The sequence below is a fragment of the Bactrocera neohumeralis genome, chromosome 5 (assembly GCF_024586455.1).
Source record: "Bactrocera neohumeralis isolate Rockhampton chromosome 5, APGP_CSIRO_Bneo_wtdbg2-racon-allhic-juicebox.fasta_v2, whole genome shotgun sequence".
NCBI classification, from domain to species: domain Eukaryota; kingdom Metazoa; phylum Arthropoda; class Insecta; order Diptera; family Tephritidae; genus Bactrocera; species Bactrocera neohumeralis.
Window position 1 is genome coordinate 44,659,675 of NC_065922.1, and position 7,353 is coordinate 44,667,027.

Here is a 7,353-nt window from a genome sequence, read left to right on the forward strand (position 1 = left end):
TGGATGAGGCGGAGTTATCTTTGCACAATCAAAAATCAATCCAATTTTTTCATCTTTCTTCCCCTAAGTGATAAAATGCGTATTTAAAACTAGTCGACGAGCATGTCCCAAATCTACAAGTGAGATTCTCGAATAGTTCTTTAAGAAATGATATTAAACGCCACGAGTTTCATCAAGACGTTTGTATCATAATGTGAAGATAATGCCTGCTGAATGGCAGTGGCGAAGTATTGATAAGGAGCATGCATGTGCTTCCTTGTAGAATATGGTCGGACGAAAGCATGACCGACGATTGCAATTTAAGTGTACTCTGCCCAATCCACAAAAAGGGAAACCCCACAATCTGCGGCAACTACCATGGGATAAGCCTCCTCAACATCGCATAAAAGGTTCTATCGAGCGTACTGTGTGAAAGATCCAAATCTTGGAAAATACCCGTGAAAAGAGAATAGGCGTGCCCTATCTTTTCGTCGATTTTAAAGCTGCTTTTGACTGTACGAAAAGGAGCTGCGTTTATGCCGCGATGTTCGAAAATTAATACGGCTGTGTAAACTGACGTTGAGCAATACCAAAAGCTTCGTCAGGATCGGAAAGGATCTCTCCGAGCCGTTCTTTTACCAAACGAGGTTTCAGAAAAGGCGACTCTTTTTCGTGCGACTTCTTCTTCTTGAAGAAAATAATTCGAGCTGCAGAACTAAATAGGGTAGGTACCATCTTCTACATATAAGAGTGGACAGGTGCTGGAGTACGCCGATGATACTGATGTCATTGGTCTACCCAACCAAGCCATTAGTTCTGCTTTCTCGAGGATGGATAAGGAAGCGAAGCAAATGGGTCTGGTAGTGAACGAGAGCAAGACGAAATATCTCCTGTCATCAAACAAATAGTCGTCGACACTCGGGACTTGGCTCCCACGTCACTATTGACAGTCATAGATTATTTCGTCTATCTTGGATCAGTAACAACAATGTCAGCCTCGAAATCCAACGCAGAGTAAAGAGTTCTCTTGTCAATAGGTGCAAAGGTTCTGCAGAAGATTTACGGTCGTTTGTGCATTGGCAACGGTGAATATCGGATTCCATGAAACGATGAGTTGTACGAGTTATACGACGACATTTCCATAGTTCAGAATTAAGAGACAGCAACTACGTTGGCTGAATTATGTCGTCCGAATAGATAAAAACACTTCTGCTCTGAGAGTATTCTACGCAGTACCCTCCGAAAGGAAGAGAGAAAGAGGAAAGCCTCCACTCCTTTGTAAAGACCAAGTGGAGAAGGACTTGGCTTTGTTTGGATTCTCCGATAGGCGCCAAGCAGCGAATCGGAAGAACGACGGGCGCACTGTTGGAAACTCTGCTATAACCACGTAAGCGTATTTCTTATTTTTTAATGCTTTGGAACCGCCTTTGAGTCCACCGAACATTTTGAACCTTTTAATAGCAATAAACTGGATAAAAGAATACTGGTTTTATTTTATTTTTAGAAGTTGAAAAGAAGAACTTATTCATTCACAAGATCGTTTTTAATTCTCGCATAAACTGTATGTAAGTTGAACATTTTTCTTGACTTTCTCAAGTCGCTCTCGCCCCAGTTGAATTCAGCTTCACTTTATATATATTTTTATTATGCACTCATCGCTTTCATGGCTTTAGGACACAGCCGTTTGGCATGCCTCAACCGTAAGCTTAATTTATGCAATTGCCAATAAAATGGATTTTAGATGGTGATAGCTTTTGAGCGACATAACAGTAAAACACTGACAAATACTGACTCCATTCAAAATGTTTCCGAGAATTTTGAGCTTTTACATAACCGAAAATGGCTGTTGCTTTATTATTTTGCACAAATTTAACGGTTGTTATTGTGTGCCATTTGCATTTGCAATTGATGTTGTTGTTAGAGCGCATTTCGCAGACATCTCGTCGTCGCTTGCTGTGTGCGAAAATGACTTTATTTCTGAGCTTTGTTGTTATTTGCCATGTTATTGGTCTCATTTGCTAGCAGTTGGTCAAGACAATTATTTTCATTCTTTCCAGTTTTGCACAAGTTTTTGGTAATAGTAGGCGTGGTTTCATTGTTGTATTTTTTGCAAAGCATGGAAAGACTTAAACATTGTTGGAACATTCTTTGAGGTTTAGAAATAATAAATATTTCGAATATGACAAAGTTGTACAATAAAAAGAAAAAACGTGAATTTCGGCAGTACCGAAGCTATAATACCCTTTGCAAATATACTACAGTAAACGACTCATTACAAGAATTTAATTCCGATCGTAAAGGGGGTATTCTGGTCTAGAAGCATGAATTTCAGGTAATTTTTAAAGTGTCGTTAAAAAAAGACAATTAATATTTTTACTATCCATCTTTTTATTAGATATTTGTTAATTTTAGAAGAGTACAAAAAAAATTAAAAACTAAAAAAAGTAAAAAATTTCAAAAATTATGAGCTGACGAAGTGGGGGTCTCTAAAAATTTCCACGTGACCATACCCATGATTTCAACCCTCTTAGTTATCTGAAACCCAAAGATTATTAATCTAGAATAATGTCGCAATGGTCGGAACTACGGAAAAGTGGGAAAATTTTTTTTTCACAAAATGGCGACTGCTTGAAAAAAAAAGTTTTTTTGGATCACTTTTTCTGACTATTTCGAATTTTTTAAAAATAATAAAAATAAAAATTTGGGGATGGGGCTAGTTCCAACCATAGACAAGCCTATAGAGAAGACTCTATAAAAATTTCAAGTAAATCGGTCCAGTAGAACCTGAGAAATCGTGGGTATCGTTCCGAAAAAGTCAGTTTTGAGAAAAACGCGTTTAAAGTTTCGCGTAAAGTCTTTTGTTCGATTAGTTCCGGCCGAACCAGTTTGGATGCCGGGTCAGAAAAATGCCTGTATCTTCGAAAATAATTTGAATTTTGAAAAATCCTCTCGTACACATATTCTCGAATAGTTAAACTTTGAAAATATAAAAAAAATTTCGATTTTTTTAAATTTCTAGCCAGAATACCCCCTTAAGATTCTTTTCGCTGTTTGGCGTCAATTGGAGATTCTAAGCGTAGTCGGGTCCTTCTTCGCCTGGTCTTTCTAACGGAGTGGAGGTTTCGTTTCCTATTGCGTCGGAAACTTTCAGAGCTGGGGTCTTTTCTCATCCTCTCGAACTATGTAAATGTTGTGCAATATCTCGTACAGCCGTCTTCGCCGTTTCCAATGCGCAAAGGACTATAAATCTCTTTCTCTCAAAAACTCGTAGCGCCGACTTATCAGATGTTGTCATCGTTCGAGCCTCTGCACCATATAGGAAAACGGGGATGATGAGTGACTTATAGAGTTTGGTCGTCGTTCGTCGAGAGAGAAGACAACTCTATTATATCAATGTAAAAATTGGCATACCAAAAGCACTCCCATTTGTTGATTTTGGTTTTTATTCGACATATCTGGGACCAAGAATTTTTTGACTTTCGTATATACTGTCGGCTTCCTCAGAAACAGAATTTTTGTTTCGTTAGACCACAATTTGTTATGCAAGTTTTCAACATATCTGGGATGAAAGCATTTTTTACCTTTCCTACATACTCTCTGCGTCCTCAGAAACGTAATAAAACAATTTTCATTTCGTCGGATCGCAATATGTTACACAATTTTTAACTGGCCCATGCATGCAGATGGTCTGCAACAAATTGTGCTCTGCCGAGGTTAAAGTAGTGGCTCTCTTCTTGGGCTTCTGCCGAAAGGTTCAACTTTTTTCCAATACTGGACGCAGTAACACTAAGATTTAAATCAGCTTTAACTTTTTCTTTAGCAAAAAAAGGCTTTTCTCAGGCCGAACCCACAATTTTCCTCGATTATGGCTGCGGAATAACATTTTTTCGTGTAAAAATAATATTGTTTTAACTTTTTACTGCCATTATTTCGAACACACTTGTATGTAAAAGGTGAAATGATTTCCGTCAAAATATGGGATATATTAAAAATAGGGTTTGACCAAAAACTGGGGTAAATCGGTCCTTCTTTCTCAATTTTCACAAATCGCTTAAAATTGGACAAACACGTGATATTTATTACTAATTTTTTTCCAAGGACAAATCATTTTCGTTTCGGCCCACATTTAGACCAACCTTATTGTTGTTATTTTGTTATATAGACCCAAAACCTCGCTGAAATCCAAGGAAAAATCCAATGAGTGCCTAAATGTAGGCAACAATTATGCCGCTCAACTGAAGTATTATGTGGGCGGTTTCTAAGGGTTGTAATAAAAGTGATCATTACGCTGTTGGACAGGGAGTGGGTGAGTGCAACAATAGTGAAATGTCCTGAAAATCAAACGAATACTTTGACACAGTTTAATACGCTCAAGTGAAAAGGCAAAGTAACGGTAATGCCTTAAAAACAACAATAAACAGTGACTGACTGCGAGAGCAACAATAAAAGCAACCGCAGCGAGGCAAGGCATAACAACAGAAGAAATAGCAGAAGCAGAGTAAGAAGCAAAGAAAAAAGTAAAATGACTACAATGGTATTTTAGCAGCAGCACGGAAACAGCCGCAGAGGCAGAGGGGCCGCAGCAGCGGCAGCAGCATCAACTTGACTTGAGTTGACGAATGAAATGGTATGGTCGGAATGGAATGCGTTGATGCTTTGCGTTGTGTTGAAATGGGAATATTTCTATGATATGGCTGTCGATGGCTGCTTCGTGAGTTGGTGAGATGGTTGATGGCTTGCATGGTACACTGGCTGAAGCGTGCTTGCGGGTAGTGACAATACGCGAATATGAGCAGAGAAGTTAGTTTGGTGTTGCATAAAGCTTGGGAATGCTTGATGGCAACCAGTGATAGCAAATAGGGCTATATAAATACCCACATACACGTATAGAGGAGCACTCTTTACTTATTACATTCGTATATGTGTGTGTATGTGTGAATTTGTGTGGCTTGTTTGATTTCTGTTGAGACAGTGTTGATTTTTTCCCACGCAGGCACCCACACACACCTCCCCTTCAACATAAATGCTGTTTTTATACCCTCAACAACCAAAACGAAACTTTGTAGACTCTATGGTTGATACATATATAAATGATCCGTCTGCATATAGGCGAATCAGTGCCTCAGTTTTGGCGCTATCGAAACGCAATTTTCCACACCTCCTTTTCTCTCCAAGCAGTTGCTCATTTGTCTGATTCGTTGATATCGGGCTACTATAGCGTATAATTGTCATATAAACTGATCGATCGAAATCAAGCTATTCTTCCTTTAATACCCTTTCTTGCTATAAAGGTGCTACTGTAAAGGGTATTCTAGCAGTTAACATATTATCTGGTTTTTTCGTTGTTCTTGTGCATGTTTTGTGGGCCTTGCTGTTGCCTCATAAGTTTGGTTTCATATTGAGGCCACAATTGGGCGCATTAAGCCCACAAATCATGCAGCAAAATATATTTACAACCGTACAATTGTTCAAATATGTTCAACTAGAGACTAACAACGCACTGTTTTTGCACCGAACAACTAATCACCGTGGCCGCAAAGTGTGCGAGTGGCCTTGCAGCAAACAGTGTGCAATCATAAACAAGCAACAACAAACATATGGCAATCACGTAGCCGAAAACCACACAGAAAAAATCAAACAAGAACACAACAATGGCAATATTTGTTGTCATTGCCGCCCAGCTGTGCATGTGTGTGTGTTACTATATGAGTGTGTGTGTGTGTTTACATTAATTAGCTTGTTAGAATCAACGAAAATTGTCCGATTTTTACACATCAACGCACAGCGGCGATGACATAAACGCTGTCTGAGCAGAAATTGGTGGTTTAAACAACTACAGTTGTGTGCAGAATTATAAAACATAAACACACGTACACCTTAAATACATATGTAATGAATGTGTCGCATATTTTTCTGCATTAAAAAAAATAAAAGAAAACTGAAAAAAATACTATTAGCACATTGACACACTAACCGTTGTTGGCTCGCGAAATTTTTTGACTTGCCTTTGTTGCTTTTTGTGTTTTTACTATTTTTTGTTCGCCCTTCTCCTAGTGAGGCGTGAAAATTTCGGTTACACGCTATCTCATACACAAATGTGTTTGGTAAAAGCTCGGTTTGTAGGTCGCATGAAATTGAACACTTTCAATACACAACAAATATACTTGGAGAGCACTCTAACGCTTTCCATAAGCATTTCTATATGCATTTAACACACTTAAACACAATTCAGGTGCACACACACCCATGCTGCTCACCTCTTTTTAGCGACTGGCTTTCAGGGAAATGCACAGCAGCAGCAATGCTCTGAGATTCTGCCAAATCAACTATTTATCTGCATAAATACGCTTGTGCCTTGTTATGTTTCATAATATTTATGCGCCTATATGTAGGCAGCATGCTTTTAGGGGCTGTCCGTAGCGCTCAATTTCGTTGGTGTGTGCACTATTTGCCTAATTGTTGTTCACCATAAAAAAAAGCAAACTCAAAATCACTTATTTTCCATTTTCACACACAAACACACACACATATAGCCATAAATTTGTCACAGGACGCACGCGCCTCGAACGCATTTAACCGCTTTGCACGTGCACACTATTCGATATCCCGTTACCAACTGAGCGTGTATACAGAGCGTGTCAGAAAAGTCATGGCTTACAAAAGTGTTGTAGTTATTCGACGAAGCAGCAAAAGAAGAAGAAGCAGCAGCAGCAGCGTTGGTCGCAAAGCAGGAAGTGGTTATGAAAATGCCTCTACATTGGCACGGCGAAGTGTTGAAGCAGCGCAACAGTGACACAGTAGCCGAGTGGTAGTAGACCAACCGACTGAGCTAAAAACATTGGCGCCCAACCACCCACTCATACACATAATATGTTTGTTGTTACGCGCAGCGAATGAAATGAGAGTGAAATGGAGGTGAATTGAGAGTGAAAGCGGAATAATGACAGCTCGTGAGCGCAGGGTTGCCGCTGCCGCTTATTAAAAAAATCAAATAAATGTTTGACGCAAGAAATAATGAGAAAGAATAATAAAATTTTGCTGAGAATATGTTTTAGATTTGCCAAAGTTCACTTTGAACGATCAAGTTGCTGGAAAGAAGACAATTTTCAATGTTCGCTGACGAGTTTTTACACTTGGAATATACCTAAGTGTGTGCTCTCAAGTTACTAACAGTTCTGAAATCTAAACTGCTTTCTTCCCCCGATGTATTTGGCTGATTATAGAGTTTAAGTTCATAATTCTTTCTGCCGTCTACTTTTTTCTTTGCCATAGGCATACCACGATCTTTGTTAATATTTTCATTACGAATATGCTTTGAGGATTTTTGACTGAAACCTCTGTATTATATCAAAGAACTAAGTTAAGAACAAAACT

General features: G+C 38.8%; 1 protein-coding gene across 1 annotated transcript in view; it reads right to left on the reverse strand.

The window, feature by feature from the left end:
• Window positions 1-6,582, reverse strand: part of LOC126758943 (uncharacterized) — a 30,617-nt gene extending 24,035 nt beyond the window's left edge. Inside the window, exon 1 of the mRNA XM_050473431.1 lies at window positions 6,237-6,582. The gene's annotated coding sequence lies outside the window, so the exon portion shown is untranslated. The remainder of the gene's footprint in view (window positions 1-6,236) is intronic.
• Between the last annotated feature and the right edge of the window lie 771 nt (window positions 6,583-7,353).